The 21340-nt window shown below is 43.0% G+C and overlaps 1 protein-coding gene across 2 annotated transcripts in view; it reads right to left on the bottom strand.

Annotated features, from left to right (window-relative positions):
- ARHGEF37 (Rho guanine nucleotide exchange factor 37) overlaps positions 1-16381 on the bottom strand; it is a 53674-nt gene extending 37293 nt beyond the window's left edge. The window contains exons 1-2 of one of the 2 annotated variants that reach the window (XM_054556051.2): positions 16063-16381; positions 8027-8145 (exon numbers count right to left, since the gene is read on the bottom strand). The gene's annotated coding sequence lies outside the window, so the exon portion shown is untranslated. The remainder of the gene's footprint in view (positions 1-8026; positions 8146-16062) is intronic. The other variant, XM_002816068.5, reaches the window with a different exon arrangement.
- Between the last annotated feature and the right edge of the window lie 4959 nt (positions 16382-21340).

Genomic DNA, 21340 nt, shown 5'->3' with positions numbered 1-21340 from the left:
GGCCTAAAAACATCTTAAGCTGCAAACAGAGTCAAGATGAACTGTTTATTAGCATTTGTAGGCAGTACCTGAACAATATTGAAAGGTAGGTAACAGCTCTGATAACTCTTGACATTTTAGGTGGTGGCTCATGCCTGTAATCCCAGCACTTTGGGAGGCCAAGGTGGGCAGATCACCTGAGGTCAGGAGTTCGAGACCAGCCTGGCCAACATGGTGAAACCCCGTCTCTACTAAAAATACAAAAATTAGCCAGGCATGGTGGCGGGCTCCTGTAGTCCCAGCTACTCAGATACGCTGAGGCAGAAGAATCACTTGAACCCGGGAAGCAGAGGTTGCAGTGAGCCAAGATCACACCACTGTACTCCTGCCTGGGCAACAGAGCAAGACTCTTTCAAAAAAAAATTTTTTTAAATAGATAATTCTTGACATTTTAAATTCATTTCCCAGGACCCAGACAACACGCTTGCCTGGCTTTTCTTCTATTTCCAATCCAGCTCTTGACCTAGATTTCTTTATCTGGTGCAGCTGAATCTCTTTCACCCTCTCCCAGTGGTCCCCCTACACCCCATCCCACCAGCTACCCCATTTAGGCCTTACTACCCATCGCCTGGGCTATTTCCACAGCCCCCAGAGTCATCCTTCCTAATCCACACTGCTCTCCTGCCACCATCACACCCATTCTTTCTGGACACGTTTCCAGTTTAAACTCCCTGAAACAAAGCTTGTGAACATGGTGTGCCCTGCTGTAAGACTTTAGTAGCTTCCTGCTGCTCAGTGATCTGATTCCAACCTCATTTCCCCTTCACAGACTGCACTCCAGGCTCTAACTTCATTTCCTCTTCACAGGTTGTACTGCAGTGGAAAGAGAGTTGAGCGCTCTTCTCCATACCTGCATTGGCGTTTCCTGCTTTTGCACTTGCCATGCCCCCTCCTGTGTTCCTATCCCCCAGCATTCACTTCTCTAAGGCCACTCTTGATCCTCCCCTCATTTCTCACTCCCACCAGCTGCACTTTTCTTCTCTGAAACTCCTACAATCCTTTATCTCTAACTTATAAAGTATCAACGGCCCGGGTGCGGTGGCTCACGCCTGTAATCCCAGCACTTTGGGAGGCCAAGGTGGGCAAATCACCCGAGGTCAGGAGTTCGAGACCAGCCTGGCCAACGTGGTAAAACTGCATCTCTACTCAAAATACAAAAATTAGCCGGGTGTGGTGGTGCACACCTGTAATCCCCGCTACTCAGGAGTCTGAGGTAAGAGAATCGCTTGAACCCAGGAGGTGGAGATTGCAGTGAGATGAGATTGTGCCACTGCCCTCCAGCCTGGGTGACAGAGCAAGACTCCATCGCAAAATAATAATAATAATAATAATAAAGTGTAAAGGGCAATACCATGGACAAGATGATCTGAAAAACTTTCCTATTACAAAACATTTAGGAATGCTAGATAGTTATAATAAACTTTTTAACTGCATGACAGATCTTGTAAGAGAGGAAAAAGAAATCACTGGGGCCCTCAAACAGGGAATTGAAAACTAGGGTGGGGAGCAGCTGAGCTGATGCAGCTGTGGCCCAAAGTAGAGGGGTGGGTAGGGAAGACAGTATTTGAAACTCAGTGAACCAGAGACTTGGGCATCAGTGCCCAGGTAGGAACAGGAGACAAGCTCCTTCACAGAACTGGGCCCCCCCAGCCACAAGGACTTCTGTGAAATGGTGGATGAGAAAAAAAAAAAAAAATGCAGCTATCCACACAGAAGATGACAGAGACAGTTCATCCTGGCTTGGGTTCTGGGTGAGGAAAAAAGGTCTCCTTTGTAACATAAATTTGTAACAACACACCTGCCTTCACTGGGTTTAGGTCCAAATCAATGCTACACATGTGGTCCAGGTGGCCCAAAGCTGATAAATTTATACAAAAAGAAATCCCGAATTCTGAGTGGCCACAACAAAATAAAATGTTTCCAGAAGGACACGTCTTTAACCTAGGCCACAGATAACCATGTCCTGAAGATGAGTTTAGAATAAAAAATATAAGAATGCCCCTGTGAGTGAGTACCAGCAGAAACAACAAGAGCAGGAGTAGACCCCAGGAGTGTCAGATAACCAACCAGTCAGATACGGGCCAAAACAGAAACAGAAAAAGAGGAAAGACACTAGGACAGAAAATAGAGACCTGTATAATGTTTTACAAGTACCAAATAGGGCTGGGCACAGTGGCTCATGTATGTAATCCCAGAACTTTGGGAGGCCAAGGCGAGAGGCTTGCTTGAGCCCAGGAGTTCAAGACCAGCCTGGGCAACATAGTGAGATTTCGTCTCTACAAAAAAAAATTTTTTTGTAATTAGTCAGGCATGATGGTACGTGCCTGTGGTCCCAGCTACTCAGGAGGCCAAGGTAGGAGGATTGCTTGAGCCCAGGAGATGGAAGTTGCAGTAAGCCAAGATTGCACCACTGCACTCTAGCTTGGGTGACAGAGCGAGACCCTGTCTCAAAAACAAACAAACAAACAAACAAAAACAACAACAAAAGAAACATGGACACAGTAAGATACACAATTGTTACACAACATCCCTCATGTTGCCTTTTCACCTAATTCGCTCCAGTCCCCATCCTATCCTAATCCTTGGCAACCACGAACCTGTTTTCCATTTCTATATTTGTGTCCTTTCCCGAAATTCATGTAAATGGAATCACACAGTATGTAATCTTTTAGGATTGGCTTTATTCAATCAGCATAATTCCCTGGAGATTCATGTATATTGTGGGTATCAATAGTTATAGTTCCTTCCTTTTTATTGCTGAGTAGCTGAGATACTTTATTTGTTTAAAAAAGTACAAAGGATACATGGCAAAAATGTTAAAGTTAAACAAAGCTAGGAGGTAAGTAGGTGGGTATTTGTTATTTTGTGCTTTGTTATTTTCTGGATGGTTAAAATACTTCATAATATTTAAAATGGCACAGATCCCATGTAACCTTGTGCTCAGGGTGCTCGTTTTCCTGGCTAGACACTAAGCTCTTGGAGGCAAGATGAGCACCTATTCATCTTGTATCCTCCCGTGTGCCTCACCACGCCAATGATTAATACTATTTGCTACATAAATGGTTCTTATGGATGTATTAGTAGTTGTTGAAGTTTCTTAGGCCGAAAGCATTGTTCCATAGATCGGAGAGTACATAAATGGGTGTTTGGGGAGGGCAGGGATGTACAGAGGGCAAAGGCCCAGAAAGATCCTGAAACAAATCTGTCTGATGCATAGCTGTATTCTAGCTCCTGAACACACCCCGTGATCTGCTGATTTGTCCCTGGCCTGAATGGCAACATTCACTACCTGTGCACAGCTTCTCTAGAAAGATCCCCATAGAATTTCAGGAAAGCTATTCAGGTTCCACAACTCAAAACTGTTGCTAAATAAATAAAATCATGAGAAATACTTTACAGAGAACTACTAAAGACTTAAAACAGCATTAATTTGCACTTAGGTTAATTGCAATGTAGACCTCCTAGCAGGCAAAAACCTCTCTGTAGCAGCATGTGTTATCCCTTAGATTATAGCCTGTGTAATGGAAAAAACCTCATTGTTATTTCTTTAAAAACATCATGCCCTTATTTGATCATTACACATTGTATACAGGTATCAAAATATCACATATACTCCCCAACTATTATATATCCATTTAAAATAGCATGAAAAATAAACTAATAATTGTTTAAAGGAAAAATATCTACACTATTCAGCAATAAAAGAAATGAAGTACAATTGACCCTTGAACAGCATGGGTTTGACTGCATGGGTCCACTTATACACAGAATTTCTTCCGCCTCTGCCACCCCTGAGACAGCAAGGGCAACCCCTCCTCCTCCTCAGCCTACTCAACACAAAGACCACAAGGATGAAGACCTTTATGATGATCCACTTCCACTTAGCGAATAGTAAACATTTTTTCTCTTCTCCATGGTTTATTAAATAATGTTTTCTTTTCTCTAGCTTACTTTAAGAATACAGTATATAATACATATAACATACAAAATATGTGTTAATCAACTATTTATGTTATCAGTAAGGCTTCCAGTGAACAGTGGGCCATCAGTAGTTAAGTTTTTGGTGAGTCAGAAGTTATAAGTGGATTTTCCCTGGCACAGGTTGGTGCCCCAACCCCCATGTTGTTCAAGGATCAACTGTATTGATATGTCCTACAACATGAATGAATCTTAAAAACATTATGCTTAGTGAAAAAAGGCAATCACAAAGGGCCACATATTTTATTATTGCATTTATATGAAATGACCAGAATAAGCAAATCTACAGAAACAGATAGAAACAGAAAGATTGGCAATTGCCTAAGGCTGAGGGGATGGAGAATTGGAGTTTGGAGCTGAAGAATGCAAGGTTTTCTGGGAAAATGATGAAAATGTTCTAAACTGTGGTGTTGGTTGCACAAGTCTGTGAATATACTAGAAACCATTGATTTGTACACTTTAAATGGGCAAACCATATGATGTGAATTATAGCTCAGTAAAGCTGCTACCAAAACAATATTATAGAATATCAAATGCTGGCAGGAATGTGGAGAAACTGGATCTCTCATACACTGCTAGTGAAAATGTAAAATGCCTGGGTACAGTGGCTTACACCTGTAATCTCAGCACTTTGGAAGGCTGAGGCGGGTGGATCACCTGTGGTCAGGAGTTCAAGACCAGCCTGACCAACATGGCAAAACCCCGTCTCTACTAAAAATATAAAAATTAGCCAGGCGTGGTGGTGGGCGCCTGTAATCCCAGCTACTCAGGAGGCTGAGACAGGAGAATTGCTTGAACCCAGGAGACGGAGGTTGTGATGAGCCAAGATCGTGCCACTGCACTCCAGCCTGGACAACAGAGCGAGACTCCATCTCAAACAAAAACAAAAACAAACAAACCAAAAAAAACCAAGAAAATGTAAAATGGTACAGCCACTCTGGAAAATAGTTTGTCAGTTTCTTCAAAAATAAAACATACACTTTCTGTATAACTCAGCAATTGCATGTCTGGACATCCCACAGTAAGAGAACTTATGTACAAAAACCTCTACATAAGTGTTCACAGAAGCTTTATTTGTAATATTCAAAAACTGAAAACGACCAAAATTTCCTTTAATAGATGATGGTTAAACAAACAGTGGTACATCCATGCCACTGAATACTCAGAAATGAAAAGGAACGAACTGTTGATACAGCAACAACTTGGATGGCTCTCAAGGGCATGATGCTATGTGAAAAAAAGCCAATCTTTAAAGGTCACATACTGTGTGATTCCATTTAATAACAGAGAAAATTGTAGAGCTAGAGAACAGATTTGTGGCTGCCTGGTTAGAGATGGGGATGGACAGCAGGTGGGTGTGAGTATAAAAGAACAGTAACAGAGAGAACTTTGTGGTGACGGTGTTATTGCCTACAACAGAATATTCCGTAATTTAATTGAGGTGGTGACTACACAAATCTACACATGATAAAATGGAATAGAACAATCAAACACAAACACATATATTGTACCAATGCCCATTTCCTGGTTTTGATGTTGTGCTATATTTAAATAAGATGTAACCATTGGGGAAACATGGGTGAACAGTACAGAGGACCTCCCTTTGCTATTGTTGCAACCTCACCTTGATGTATAATTATTTCAAAATAAAAATGTAAAAGCAAAATATTATACAGATGCTCTTCGACTTACAATGAGGTTATGTCCTGATAAACCGATTATAAGTTGAAAAATGTATAAATAAAAAATGTATGAAATATACCTGACACCTAGTGAACATCATAGCTTAGCCTAGATTACTTCAAACGTGCTTAGAACACTTACATTAGCCTACAATTGCCCAAAATTATCTAATACAAAAATCTGTTTTTTAACAAAGTGTTCAATATCTAGAGTAATTAATTGAATACAGTATCGAAAGTGAAAAATAGAATAGTTGTATGGGTACTCAAAGTATGGTTTCTACTGAATGTGTATCATTTTTGCACCATCTTACAGTCAAAAATTCATAAAGTCGAATCATCATAAGTCGGCAGCTGTCTGTATAGCTTAAGTTACTCACTATCTTTGCAATACTCTCAGGACAAAGCAGCTTAAAAGCCTGGGAGAAGCCAGGCAAACAGTCTCACACCTATCATCCCAGCTACTCAGGAAGCTGAGGAGGGAGGATCACATGAGTCCAGGAGTTCAAGGCTGCAGTGAGCTATGAGGGCACTACTGCACTCCAGCCTGGGCAATAGAGAGAGACCTCATCTCTTAAAAAAAGACAAAGGCTGGCCGAGCACAGTGGCTCACGCCTGTAATCCTCAAACTTTAGGAGGCCGAGGTGGGTGGATTGACTGAGCTCAAGAGTCTGACACCAGCCTGGGCAGAAGCAATAGCTTGCTGCAGAAGTATTAACTCTAGAACATTCAACTTTTTTTTTTTTTTTTTTGAGATGGAAGACAAAAGTCCTAGCTCCTCAGGAGGCTGAGGCAGGAGGATTGTTTTGAGCCCAGGAGGTTGAGACCACAGAGAGCCATGCACGGCGTGGCCATGATTGTGCCACTGCAGCCTGGGCATCAGAGAGAGACTCTGTCTCAAAAAAGAAAAAAAGAACTAAAAGAGGTCCTCTGTACTATTCACTCATGTTTCCCCAGTGGTTACATCTTATTTAAATATAGCACAACATCAAAACCAGGAAATGGGCATTGGTGTAATACATGTTTGTGTTTGATTGTTCTATTCCATTTTATTACGTGTAGATTTGTGTAGCCACCACCTCAATTAAATTACAGAACACACCTATAATCCCAGAACTTTGGGAGGACGAGGCGGGAGGATCACTTTAGCTCAGGAGTTTGAGACCACAGTGGGCAACATGGTGAAACCCCATCTCTGTATAAAATACAAAAAAATTAGCCGGGTGTGGTGGCGCACATCTGTAGTCCCAGCTACTCTGGAGTCTGAGGTGGCAGCCATTCTCCGCCTGGGAGGCAGAGGTTGCAGTAAGCCAAGAGCCAAGATCACACCACTGCTCTCCAGCCTGGGCAAGAAGAGCGAAACTCTGTCTCAAAAAAAAAAAAAAAAAAAAGAATAAAATAGCCAGGCCAGACGTGGTGGCTCACACCTGTAATCCCAACACTTTGGGAGGCCAAGGTGGGTGGATCACGAGGTCAGGAGTTCGAGACCAGCCTGACCAACACAGTGAAACCTCTTCTCTACTAAAAATACAAAAATTAGCCAGGCATGGTGGTGTGCACCTGTAATCCCAGCTACTCAGGAGGCTGAGGTAGGTGAATTACTTGAACCCAGGAGGCAGAGGTTGCTGTGAGCCAAGATTGTGCCACTGCACTCCCGCCTGGGCAACAGAGTGAGACTCCATCTCAAAAAAAAAAAAAAAAGTTGAATGATCTGCAGTTAATGCTTCTGCAGCAAGCTACTGCTTCTGATTCTAGAATAGAATAAAACTGAGTTAATTCTCTTCTCTCTCTTCTCTTCTTTTCACACTGGCACAGAGGGATTTGGGCATTCCCACATTCATTCAACAAGTATTTGGAGCAGCTACTACATGCCAAGCATTTTGCAGGATTCCAGAAATACAAAGATCAGGAAAAAGTGGGTCTACAATTAGGATAAGGTATTTAAAATATCTGGTCATTTGTTCCAGGTTTCACTCCACTAAAAGCAGAGGAACTATTTAAATTAAAACATGATGCAGGTTGGGCATAGTGAATCATGCCTGTAATCCCAACACTTTGTGAGGCTAAGGTGGGAGGATTGCTTGAGCTCAGGAGGTGGAGACCAGCCTGGGAAACACAGTGAGACCCCATCTCTATTAAAAAAAAAAAAAAAAAATTAAATTAGCCAGGCAGCCAGGCATGGTGGCTCACAACTGTAATCCCAGCACTTTGGGAGGCCAAGACGGGAGGATCACCTGAGGTCAGGAATTCAAGACCAGCCTGGCCAACATGGTGAAACCCCATCTCTACTAAAAATACAGAAATTAGTCAGGCGTGATGGCGGGTACCTGTAATCCCAGCTACTCGAGAGGCTGAAGCAGGAGAATCATTTGAACCTGGGAGGCAGAGGTTGCAGCGAGCTGAGATCTTGCCACTGCACTCCAGCCTGGGCAACAAGAGGGAAACTCTGTTTCAAAAACAAAACAAAACAAAAAATTAGCCAGGCATGATGGTGCATGCCTGTAGTCCCAGCTACTTGGAATGCTGAGGTGGGAAGATTGCTTGAACTCCGGAAGTTGAGGCTACAGTGAGCAGTGATCATGCCACTGCACTCCAGCCTGGACAACAGAGTGAGACCCTGTCTTATAAATAAATTAATTAATTAATAAAACATTATGTGTCAATTAAAAACATAATAAAACTTTTAAAAAATGATATGGACATCCTGATTATTTAATCCCTTTCAAGAGAGAAGAAGTAACAAGAGGAAACAATACTCCAAATCTTTTTTTTTTTTTTTTTAAGAGACGGGATCTCACTCTGTCACCCAGGGCTGGAGTACAGGGATGCAATCCTGGGCTCAAGCAATCCTCCCACATAGCTGGGACTACAGACATGTGCCACCATACCCAGCTAATTTTCTAACTTTTTGTAGAGACAGGGTCTCACTTGTTTCCGAGGCTGGTCTCTAACTCCTGGCCTCAAGTGATCCTCTCATCTTGGCCTCCCAGTGCACTGGGATAACAGGCATGAGCCACTGAGCCTGGCCTAGTTTTGACCAATTGGAGGAACTGAATGGAAAAATGGAACTAAGCAGATCCCTGGGGAAAGTGAAACTATCATTTGAAAGTTCTTTCAGAAGATGAAATGTCAGGGCAGGGAAAGTTGAGGATCCATCAGCTAGCTGCCCACCAAGGCTTTAAAGGGGAGCCATTTTATTTTATTTTTTTAATTTTTTTTTCTTTCCCTTTCTTACTCCCAGGAGGAGCCAATTTAAACATTTAAGGAAGGGGGGAAAAAGGAAAACAATCTGGTCTCAGACTCCAGGAACGGTTCATAGAAAACTGTCAAAGGTGAAGTTCAGACATCATGAGAGCAAAGGATCCCGTTGAAGAATAAAGGGGCCGGGCATGGTGGCTCATGCCCATAATCTCAGCACTTTGGAAGGTCAGGCGGGCAGATCACATGAGGCCAGGAGTTTGAGACCAGCCTGGTCAACATGGCAAAACCCCATCTCTGCTAAAAAATACAAAAACTTAGCCAGGCGTGGTAGCACACACCTGTAATCTCAGCTACTTGGGTGGCTGAGACACAAAAATTGCTTGAACCTTGGAGGCAGAGGTTGCTGTGAGCTGAGATCATGCCACTGCACTCCAGCCTGGGTGAGAGAGCAAGATTCTGTCTCAAAAAACAAACAAACAAAAAAGGCCGGGCACGGTGGCTCACACCTGTAATCCCAGCACTTCGGGAGGCCAAGGTGGGCGGATCACAGGGTCAGGAGTTCGGGACCAGCCTGACCAACATGGTGAAACCCTGTCTCTACTAACAACACAACAAAATTAACCGGGCGTGGTGGCACACGCCTATAATCCCAGCTATTCAGGAGGCTGAGGCAGGAGAATCGCTTGAACCCAGGAGGCGGAGGTTGCAGTGAGCTGAGATCATGCCACTGCACTTCAGCTTGGGCGACAGGGTGAGACTTTGTCTCCAAAACAAAAAGAATAAAGGGAGGGGAGGGAACACCTAAAAGAAACAAGAATGTTCTCATAGGGACCCTGGCTACTAAGCCTGGTTTATAAAGATAGACACCATAGTCGGAAGGGAGGATCCTGTACAAAGAGCTTCCAGAACTCTAAAACCCCCAAAAGAGCTGGAATCAACAAAATTATAAGAATAACTTCCAAAGTCCCATCCCTACTATCACTACCAAGCATATTTTAAGACTGATGTTCAGAAAAAGTAAGAGAGAGGCACACTATTTGGTGGCAGTGCTTTCCTCTTCTTAGCCCTAAAGATTGATTGTGAGAGGTATGGTGAAGGTTAGGAGCCCAGGCCCTGGAGCCAGAAAACCTCATTTCAAATGCTGATTCTGCAATCCATTAGCTGGCTTTCCTAGGATATTTATATAACTTTTCTTACAGGGTTGTTATAAGATTTCTTAAGATAATCCAAGTAAAATATTTAATAGAATGCCTGGTACATGGTAAACTCTCAATTATAGTAGCCGTGGTTTTTTGCTTCTATTATTGTTAAGTTGGAAAGGGTAGCATTACCATTGATCAGATGTATGAAGTTGTCTAAAGACACGTGGCCGATCTAGATGCATAATATTTAAGCAGGTGCCATGAACAGCTAATCATAATAATAAGAAGAACTATATATCAGAGCCTTACTGAGAATAAGACTAATACCATAGAAATAGAACTGAGAGACTGAGAGACTGAAATGATGGCATGACTCATTTCAGCCATGATAGAGACTGATTCCCTTTTTCATATGAGCTAATACATTTTTATTCCTCATCTCCCTTTTGCCTAAGCCACTCTGAGCTGGATTTCTGCCACTTGATTAAAACAAATAGTTCATTAGCCCTTAGAAAGGGAAACAGAGATCATCTGGAGTCAGCATAGGCTAATTTAATAAAAACTGGTCATGCCAGAGTTTCCGCATACTGTTACTGACAGTGAACTAGATCAGTAGGTCAAAGGAATGCTGTAGTCCAGTGTATCTGGACCAGGAAGGTGTTGTCAGTCTCTTGTGACATACCTACATGTATGGAATAAGAGGCAGTGGTGGAGGCCGGTGTAGAGGGCAGAGACAGGACAGTAATAAGGACTAAAAAGTGATAAAACTACTAAATTCAAAGAGTGTTGATCAGTGTAGTGTCCACCTCTGGGCTCTGTTTTGTTTTATTAAAGATATCTACTAATTTGTGCTTTCCAACTCTGAGACTGTCTGGGTCTAAACCTCCACCACCTTTCTCCTGGACTGGTACAACAGCTTCCTGACTGGATACACAGCATCAGAGTGGAGTGGTCTTTCAAAAACATAAAATTGGGCTGGGCATGGTGGATCACACCTGTAATCCGGGCACATTGGGAGGCCGAGGCAGGTGGATCACCTGAAGTCAGGAGTTCGACACCAGCCTGGCCAACATGGCGAAAACTCATCTCTAATGAAAATTAAAAGAAAAATTAGCCAGGCATGGTGGTGCATGCCTATAGTCCCAGCTCGGGAGGCTGAGGCAGGAGAATCACTGGAACCTGGGAGGCGGAAGTTGCAGTGAACTGAGATTGCGCCACTGCACAACCTGAGCAACAGAGCAAGACTCCATCTCAAAAACAAAAACAAAAAACAAAAAAACATAAAATTCGTCACTTTACTTCTCTGCTTGAAACCCAGACAAGTCTATCCCTGAAGTCCATCACCCTTCAGAAGAACCACTCCTTTCCCGTGATAATTTTGTTTATTCTATTTGTTGTATTACTCAGAGTTTCATTCAAAATAATGTAAACTCCATGAGGGCAGGGATCATGTGCCTATTATTCATCAGTGCATTACCTAGTGTTTACTCCAGATCTATCATATAGTTGGTGCTCAATTAATTGAATTAATGAATGAAAGACATGGGCAAACACTGGCAGAATAAAGATCAAATTGTCAATGACATTGTTGCAACTGGAGTTAGACTGATATGATCATACACAACTCTTGGTTCTTCTTGGAAGCCACCAGAAAGTTTGAGGTCAGGTATGGAATAGCAACTCCCTTTGAATTTTATATAAAAAGAAAAATACAGGCCAGGCACAGTGGCTCACACTTGTAATCCCAGCACTTTGGAAGGCCAAGGCAGGTGGATCACTTGAGGTCAGGAGTTCGAGACCAGCCTGGCCAACATGGTGAAACCCTGTCTCTACTAAAAATACAAAAATTAGCTGGGCACTTTGGGAGACCAAGGCTGGCAGATCATTAGGTCAGGAGTTCGAGACCAGCCTGGCCAGCAAGGTGAAACCCCATCTCTACTAAAATTACAAAAAATTAGTCGGGCATGGTGGCACACACCTGTAATCCCAGCTACTTGGGAGGCTGAGGCAGGAGACTCGCTAGAACCCAGGAGGCGGAGGTTGCAGTGAGCCGAGATCACACCACTGCACTCCAGCCTGGGCAACAGAGCAAGACTCCGTCTCTAAATAAATAAATAAATAATACAGTATGCACTATGTAGTGTTTTTTGCCTGGGGCTTTCTTTCAGAAAAATTATTTTGAGATCCATTCATATGGAAGCATGTATCAATACATCATTACTTTCCATTGCTTAGCAGAATTCCGTTATATGGATATACCACAATTTGTCTCTTCATACACTAAATAAACAACTGTTTGTTTCCTGTTTCACTATTACAATAAAGCTGGACCTAGGAGTGAAGTTTCTGGATAACATGGTAAATGTATATTTAACTTTATAAGTTAAGTGTGTATTTAACTGAGATCTTTTTGAAAGTGGTTGTACCATTTTACATTGCAACCAATGGTATATAAGAGTTCCAGTTCCTCTACCTTCTGGTCAACATTTGGTAGAGCCAATATTTTCATTTTAGCCATCCTAATAGTTATGAAGTGATATTTCACTGTGGTTTTAATGTGCATTTCCCTAATGAGTAATGATCTTGAGTATCTTTTCAAGTGGTTATTTGCCACCCATATATATTCTTTGGACAACATTTAGAAAAATTGTTTAAATAATGAAAGAGGCTCTTGCTCATTATATAACTAGATAAACAACATGGAAACATATAAAGAAGGCCAGGCATGGTGGCTCATGCCTGTAATCCTAGCACTTTGGGAGGCCAAGGCAGGCAGATCATCTGAGGTCAGGAGTTCAAGACCAGCCTGGCCAACATGGTGAAATCCTGTCTCTACTAAAAATACAAAAATTAGCCAGAAGTGGTGGCACATGGACATGTAATCCTAGCTACAATCCCAGCTACTCAGGAGGCTGAGGCAGGAGAATCATTTGAACCCAGGAGGTGGAGGTTATTGTGAGCAGAGATCATACCATTGCACTCCAGCCTGGGCGACAGAGCGAAACTCCATCTCAAAAAAAAAAAGAAAAAAAAAGAAAAAGAAAAGAAAAATATAAAGAAGAGTTCACAGTCAAAATTTTAAAAAAAATCTTAATATTTTAGAAACTACTGTGAAACAAAATAGAGCCACAGAGCCAAAAAGGGAAGGAATTTTCCAAGTCACTGTGCTTACAGAAAAGGACTTCTCTGTGTTGATAAATAAATGATTGGAAGTGAGGCAGAAAGAGAGCAACAGACATCCCCTCTCCCATATGCAGACAGACATACACATTCTCTCTCTCTTTCCTGGAGGAAAAACTCCCCTTTATAAATACATGGAGAGGACAGGTGGTATGTGTCTTAACCCAAATCAAATAGAAGCTATTTGTCCTTAGCCATTTTTCCCCAGCTCTATTTGGAAGGCCTAAAAAGGTCTTCCAAAAGAGGAAGGAGACAACACAGTATTTTTTTTAAAACAGTTATTTTTATAGATAAGTGAGCCTGACCAGGCTCTGTCATCACAAGTTTGGATCCATAGATTTAAAGTTCTTGAGACTTCCAGTATTAGGGAATTAAGAAAATAATAACAATTATTAGAATTATAAAACTATCTGGGCACAGTGGCTCATGCCTGTAATCCCAGCATTTTGGGAGGCTGAGGTGGGAGGAACACTGGCATCCAGGAGTTCATGACCTGCGTGGGCAATATAGCAAGACCCTGTGTCTACAAAAAGTAAAAAATCAGCCAGGTGTGGTGGCATATGCCTGTAGTCCCAGCTACTCAGAAGGCTGAGGCAGGAGGATTGCTTGAACCTGAGCGGTTGAGGCTGCAGTGAGCTGAGGCTGCAGTGAGTTGTGACTGCATCACTGCACTCAGCCTGGGCGACAGAGTGAGGAGAACTTGTCTCTAAATAAACAAACAAATAAACAAATTCTTCAGCCTATCAATAAACAAGCAATAGGCTTTGGACAGTCAAGCTCTACAAATGCCATTTTGCTTCTGCTACAGCACATGAAAACACATTCCCTACCTCATTAGTTAAATAAAAAGCCATTTATTTGATCTAGGGCAGAATCAACCAAGGCACTGTTTACCACAGTAATCTGCTGATCCAAGAGGGATGTGAGCCAACTGCCAGCAACTCCTATTCCCTGGCAGAAATTCAGCTGAGGCTCTATTGCTGAGTAAGGGTGGGTGCTGCTCAGGTCCCAGTTTATGTCCTCTTTCCTCTCATTTAAAAACAAACTCTACAGGCCGGGCATGGTGGCTCACGCCTGTAATCCCACCACTTTGGGAGGCTGAGGTAGGCGATTGCCTGAGCTCAGGAGTTTGCAACCAGCCTGGGCAACACGGTGAAACCCCGTCTCTACTAAAATACAAAAAATTAACCGGGTGTAGTGGCGTGTGCCTGTAGTCCCAGCTACTCGGGAGGCTGAGGCAGGAGAATTGCTTGAACCCGGGAGGCGGAGGTTGCAGTGAACCAAGATCGTGCCATTGCACTCCAGCCTGGGAGACAGCGAGACTTCGTCTAAAACAAAAAAACAAAAAACAACAACAAAAAAATGGGGTGTTGACCCCATTTGAAAGAGGCAAGTGAAGCCCAGTAAACACTCCTTGTTACAGTATCTGGTAGTTTCTACTTTCAGCTTTTGACTTGGAGTCAAATATTGAGGGTAATACCTTGCTGCACCTTTATTTAGGATACCATCACGAACGTATGTGGTGTGGTCTGTAAGTCATAATAGGGCTGACTTTATTTTTTCATGTTTATAATTTTTTAAATTGTATTTTATTTCAGATACAGCCCAATTTCTTCCAGGTCATCACCCTTTCCTAACTACCACAGCTTTGATTTTGTGTGTCATCACTTTTTTTTTTAATTAATGCATAATAGATGTATATAGTTTCAGGGTACCTGTGATACTTTATTTATAAAGATCAAATCAGCGTACTTGGGATATCCATTCCATCACTTTAAATATTTGTCTTTTCTTTATGCTAGAACCATTCAAATTATTATCTCTAGCTATTTTGAAATATACAATAGATTATTGTAAACTATAGTCACCCTATAATCGTCAGCACTTTTATTGAGCATATATTATGTCAAGCACTAGCCTTTATGTTCATTTTTAAGTCTGACAATAACCTGGAGGATGAAGCAGACACTCTCATCCCCAGTCTACACATAAAACTGGGCCTTGAAGAGGTTAAACTATGCTTCCTGGATCACACAGCTAGCTGTCTGGACGCACAGCAGGTACTCCTCCACCGGCTGCCTCCCTTCAAAGGAGTAAAGAAAGTGCTCTGAAACCACCCTGCCTGAGTGCCAGCCTGCAGGCATTCCTTACAGCAGGAATTCATGTCAAATCTCAAACTGTGCACAAGGCTTTGTGTGAACCCTTCTGCGGGGAGTGGACATAGATCTCTAAGGGGTCAGGGACCCCCAGAAGGTTAAGAACCAGTGCCTGGGCAGGCTGTCCACTTCCCCACTGTAAGTTTCTGGCGTTCAGAAGCCGGACGTTCTGACTTCTAGTCCCAGCTTTGGCACGACTTTTCTGAGGGACCTTAGCCAAGTCACCTCACCTATGGATCACGGATTTCTGTTCTTTTTTTTCCTGGCCTTGACTGTCTATTCATAATTATATTTTGCTTGGCAAGGATTCTTTACCATTGTTTGTATTTTTCCATTGTTATAATGTATGCATTCTTTCTAAAAGCTGTCTGAAGTCCTGCACGGAAGAAGGCAGAGAGAAACAGGAACAAAGAATAATAATGTTTTTCCAGGCCGGCTTACCTCCCCGGGCCTCAGTTTCCCACCTGTAAAACGACTGGGGTAGGCCATATGGACCAGGTGGCTTACATTCCCATAAGGCTCAAGACACAAAGCTAGCTACCAAGCAAGTTGGGACCCGGGAAGTCGTCGCATCCTGCCTTTCTCTGTCCCACCTCCCTTTTCTGATCTTCCCAGCAGCTGTTTCCTGCACCCCTCTCCAGCCCCATCCTGCTTGACCAGGCCCCAATCGCCCGGCAGACTCACCCGCGCGCGCAAGGTGCCTGCCGGCGCTCACGCACGGAGGTCGGCCGCCGGGGCAACAGCGCAGCCGGGGCAGGAGGGGTGCGTCGCCCAGTTCCCGGCACCCGCGCCGCTCCGGGTGGCTGTGCCCACCGAGGGCGCTGGCGGGCGCGGCTATGCCCACGCAGCTGCCTGCGTGCGTGCGCCGCGAGGGGGTGGCTGGTCTCCAGCCTTTGTTAATTGTCTTTCTGGAGCCAGGTTGTTTTCTGTTCGCTCCTCCCGGAGTCAGCCCCGGCCGGCTCGGAACCGTGCCCTGGCTGGCAGCCAACCCGAAGCATTGCAGGCGGAGTTTAGCGACGTGCCGGCACCCACCCTCCTGCGGCCTCTCATTAAGCCACCTTCTCCGCGGGCTCGTCATCCCGAAAACAGGAGCCGGCATTTAGGCCACCCGGTGGGAATGCTGACCCCGGTATTACTGGATACCTTTGCTCCTGCCCGAATCACCAAACTTTAGGGCTGGGCCTCAATTTAATTCTTAGTGTTGGCTGCCGAGGAGCCCTTGGTTCTTGCCCCAGCTCTCCTGGGAGCCCTGCACAACCTTAGCCAAGTCGGCCGGTCTCTTCCATGACATGACGGTGTTGGTCCATTCTTTCACTCTACTGGGAGCAAGACACTGTTCTGGGCACAGAGAACACAACAGTTAACACGATAGACAAGGTCCTGGCCTTATTGGGCTCCTGTGCTAGACACTAAACCCACCACTGAAAATGATAGTTGCTATGAAACGCATGTAAAGTTTCATACTGGGGCAACCAAACCTTGTTTGTAGCGTCAGGAATGGACTAGATTAGCTTTTCTCATTCTGTCACTTCTTTTATTCTTATTTTCATTTTTAGGGCTTAATTTAGGGCTTATTATTTATTATTACTGCTGGTAGTAGTCATATTGCTTACTAAGGGCCAGGCGCTATACTAAATGTTTTACTTGTACTGTCTCAATTATCTCATTCAAAATTTCTCTAAGAGATAGGTATCATTATTATTATCCTCATTTTCAAGAGAGAGAAACTTAAGCTACAGAGGTGAAAATAACTTGCCCATGACACACAACTACTAAGTGACAGTGCCAGTATTCGAATTCAGATTATCTGAGGGTTCAGGGTGCTTAACCACCACTCTACACTCATAAAAACATGAAAACCAGAACAGTGTCTTCTCTTGAATGTGACAGATGAGGGCAACTGAAGGGGAGAGGGGTGGTATAGCTTGCAGAAGAGAAAAACCAAGGGTGCGGGCGCGGTGGCTCACGGCTGTAATCCCAGGACTTTGGGAAGCTGAGGGGGGCAGATCACGAGGTCAAGAGATCAAGACCATCCTGGCCAACACAGTGAAATCCCATCTCTACTAAAAATAGAAAAGTTAGCTGGGCGTGGTGGTGCACACCTGTAATCCCAGCTGCTAGGGAGGCTGAGGCAGGAGAATCGCTTGAACCCTGGAGGCAGAGTTTGCAGTGAGCTGAGATCACACCACTGAACTCCAGCCTGGCGACAGAGGGAGACTCCGTCTCAAAAAAAAAAAAAAAAAAAAAAAAAAAAAAAAAAGAAAAGAAAGAAAAAAGAAAAGGAAGGGAAGTTGAGGACTTTTCAAAAAAGTAGTCCTATGGATTAGACCTAACCTGTATGACCTCAGAGGCCACCAGGATGCAGAAAGCTGTAAGGAGATGCATTGCAATTTAAAATATAAGGAAGAACTTTTCTAACAATTTGAGTATTTCAAAAATAACATCAGTTGGCGGGGCACGGTGGTTCACGCCTGTAATCCCAGCACTTTGGGAGGCCAAGGAGGGTAGATCACTTGAGGTCAGGAGTTCGAGGCCAGCCTGGCCAACATGTTGAAACCCCGTCTCTACTAAAAATACAAAAATTAGCTGGGCATGGTGGTGGGCACCTGTAATCCCAGCTACTCAGGAGACTGAGACAGAAGAATCGCTTGAGCACTGGAGGCGGAGATTGCAGTGAGCCAAGATTGCACCACTGTACTCCAGCCTGGGCAACAGAGCGAGACTCTGTCCCAAAAATAATAACAATAATAATAACATCAGTTGCCTGGAGAGCATATCCTGTCACTAAAAGTAAACATTCAAGCAGAGAAGCTTATTAGGGATGCTTCAAAGAAAAGTCAGGTACAAGTTAAAAACTGATTGAGGTGATCTCTAAGGTTCCCTTCAATTTTGATATTTTGTCTATTCTAACCTACCGATAAAGAAACTAAGTGAGTCTTAGAGTGGCTAAATGGCTTGTCCAAAGTCAGCTGGGAAGTGAAGAGCTGACCCCAAAGCTGAAACTGATTCCTAGATCAGACTTCCTGATTGTTTCCAGGTGAGGGTCTTGTGAGTGCTCAACGCCTCAGTTCACACTCCTGTAAAGTGTGTATGTGCCTGACCAGTTTTTCCTGAATGTGTGAAATCATCTGCTTTACATGTTTTACTTTGCACTTTTTTTCAGAAGTATGTGATGGAATACTTTGCACCTGTAATGTGTGCCCATCTTCCTTGCTTGAGTATTCTGTGGTTTTAGATGTAAGCGTCAACACTCCCCGGAGCAGCTGCTGTATTATAGGATCCCAAGTATTTACTTGGCAATTTAAGGAGACCGAAATAAGCTGGATAATATTTTTCATTTGAAACTGATGTTTCTTTGATTCTATTTTAGGACTCAGTTATTTTGAGTGGCATTTCTAATGCACTGCCACTAATTCCACCATCTTTCACCCTAGTCACACAGATTTTGATGAGCAGCAATCTACTTGTTGACTTTAGAAGGGGCATTATTTTCTCAGTCCTCTGGAGAGATGTTTGCTTTTGACTGGAAACCTCTAACAAAGGAATCCGTTTGATTTCTAGAACATTTACAAAGAAATGGACATCACCTTGCCCTCAGTGACGCTAATCCAAAGAAAAAAGGGTTCCCTTTCACTTCTACCTTTGACAGAGTGATCCATTTTTAAATTTTATGTATTTTGAAAAGAAAATACATGTGCCAGTTCAAAATTCAAAAGTATACTGTCAGGGTTAGCTTATTGATCTTTAGATTCCTCTTATTGCCTGGCATAATGCCTTGTGCATAGTAGGTGCTGAATAAGTGTTTGTTGAATGGGTGGATAAGTGAGTGTGAAGACATTGTAGGAGGCAAAGAGGTGGATTAGGGTGGGGCAGCAGACATTTGAGAGTCAAGGGACAACAGCCCCTTTCCTTGGTATTTCTTCTTTTGCCTGAGGTGTATGGGCCTTAAAGGGAGCCCTGACAGAACTCCTAGACCAGTTGCAAATTTCACCATGACTTTATCAAGGGATTTTTACTAAAATAAGCAGCACTGGAGTGTTTTGGGTTGCACATTACCTAAAGACTAGTTACTAGCCAGAGTCCATGGTTGCAAGCAACAAAAGCTGATTCTGGTTAACCAAAGCAGAAAAGGAATTTCTTGGAAGAGTATTTGGGAGCTCAAAGAATCAGTAGAAAGGCTAGAGAACTGGGTTAGTAATATAGACAGGCGCCATGGGAGGCCAGGTGGCCAGATCCACAGAGGAGACCATGCCAGAGGAAGGATGCTTCTGCTGGACACTGGCAATGCCACTGGCCCTGCCATTCAGGCTCTGGTCCTGCGGACTGGATGCCATAGATGACCTAGCTGCCATTACTGTTACCGGATACTGAATGTCACCACCACTGAAATTCACTAAAATTTACTGAATAAACTTTACACATTGCCTGCTTCTCTTCATTCTTCTTTCCAGAATCATAATCAGAGAAAACTGATACCAAGGCCTTTTGGTTTCCATGAATGAGATCCAGGGCCCTGCTTTACACAACGTCCTGTTTTCCAAATGCATAATGGTAACATGGAGGCTGGGCAGCCAGGAAAATGACAAATGTCCACATGGCAGTCATCTTCTAATAATTTGTAGGCCCCAAACTAAAAGAATTGAAGAATATACTCTGTATAATGTACTTAATACAGCAACTGAGCCAAACTCTCAAAACCTGGAGAAGTGGGTGTTATGTTTGTTTCTCAACCTTTTATAATTTTAGCTAATCAGAGAACTTCTTTATAGCACTAATACTTTCTTCCCATACCATTTTTTTTAATCATTAGAATCACTTGCAGTTCCAGAGGTAAGCAAAGGAAGGTTGAGAAGAAAGAGGTAAGTTGTGCCAAATGTGTACTTAGCACCACAATACGGGCAATGCTATGAGTCAAGTAAATACATTTTTCTGATAAATTTTTAAAAAGCTGTCTACCTCTTTTAGAGTCTCAGTCTTGGGATCATATCTAATTTTTTATTCTACTTTGTGAAATCTACCACTCTTTCCATAGTAATAAAATAGGTGCTACTTACTGAGTGCCTAATACATGTCAGTAATGTTTCATAGATTGTTTCTAATCATGACAATCATCCTATGATAGATATTATTTGCATCTTACAGATGATGAAATTGAGGCTCAGAAAGATTAAGTAACTTGTCCAAGGTTATATAGCTCATAGGTGACTGAGATTTGAAACCAAGTCTACTACTATACCATAGTGTTTCTTGTGTGGTTGCTTTCTGCAAAGATCTCTATAACCATGTAAAAAGTGTATTCTACTAAGTCTAGAACGTAAGTTTTGAGAATTATTTCTTCTGTCTCCTGAGATATCAATTTTTTTTTTTCAGACAGAGTCTCTCACTCTGTTGCCCAGTCTGGAGTGCAGTGGCACGATCTCAGCTCACTGCAACCTCTGCCTCCCAGGTTCAAGAGATTCTCCTGCCTTGGCCTCCCTAGTAGCTGGGATTATAGGTGTGTACCACCAGGTCTGGCTAATTTTTGTATTTTTAGTAGAGATGGGTTTTCACCATGTTGGCCAGGCCGGTCTTGAACTCCTGACCTCAGGTGATCTACCTGCCTTGCCTCCCAAAGTGCTGGGATTACAGGTGTGAGCCACCATGCACGGCCCTGAGATATCAATCTGTAAGAAAGACAAGTCAAGAAATTATTGGTTGGCTGGGCATGGTGGCTCACACATTTATCACATAACAGACAAATTTATGTTATGGTGGCTAAACATTCATCACATAACAGACAAATTTAGTAGCCTCATTACTAATGCATAATAATTTTTATAACAAGACTGTCTGCTTTATTGAGCCTATAAGCCAGGCATTCTGCTAGATGATCCTAAAAGATAAGTGTTACCATCTTCTTTCTACAAATGAGAAACCTGAAATTTTGAGAGATTCAGAAGCTCACACAGGCCTCGCTACTAGG

This window comes from Pongo abelii, chromosome 4 (genome assembly GCF_028885655.2).
Source record: "Pongo abelii isolate AG06213 chromosome 4, NHGRI_mPonAbe1-v2.0_pri, whole genome shotgun sequence".
Lineage (NCBI taxonomy): Eukaryota > Metazoa > Chordata > Mammalia > Primates > Hominidae > Pongo > Pongo abelii.
This window is presented reverse-complemented; position numbering and strand designations above follow the sequence as displayed.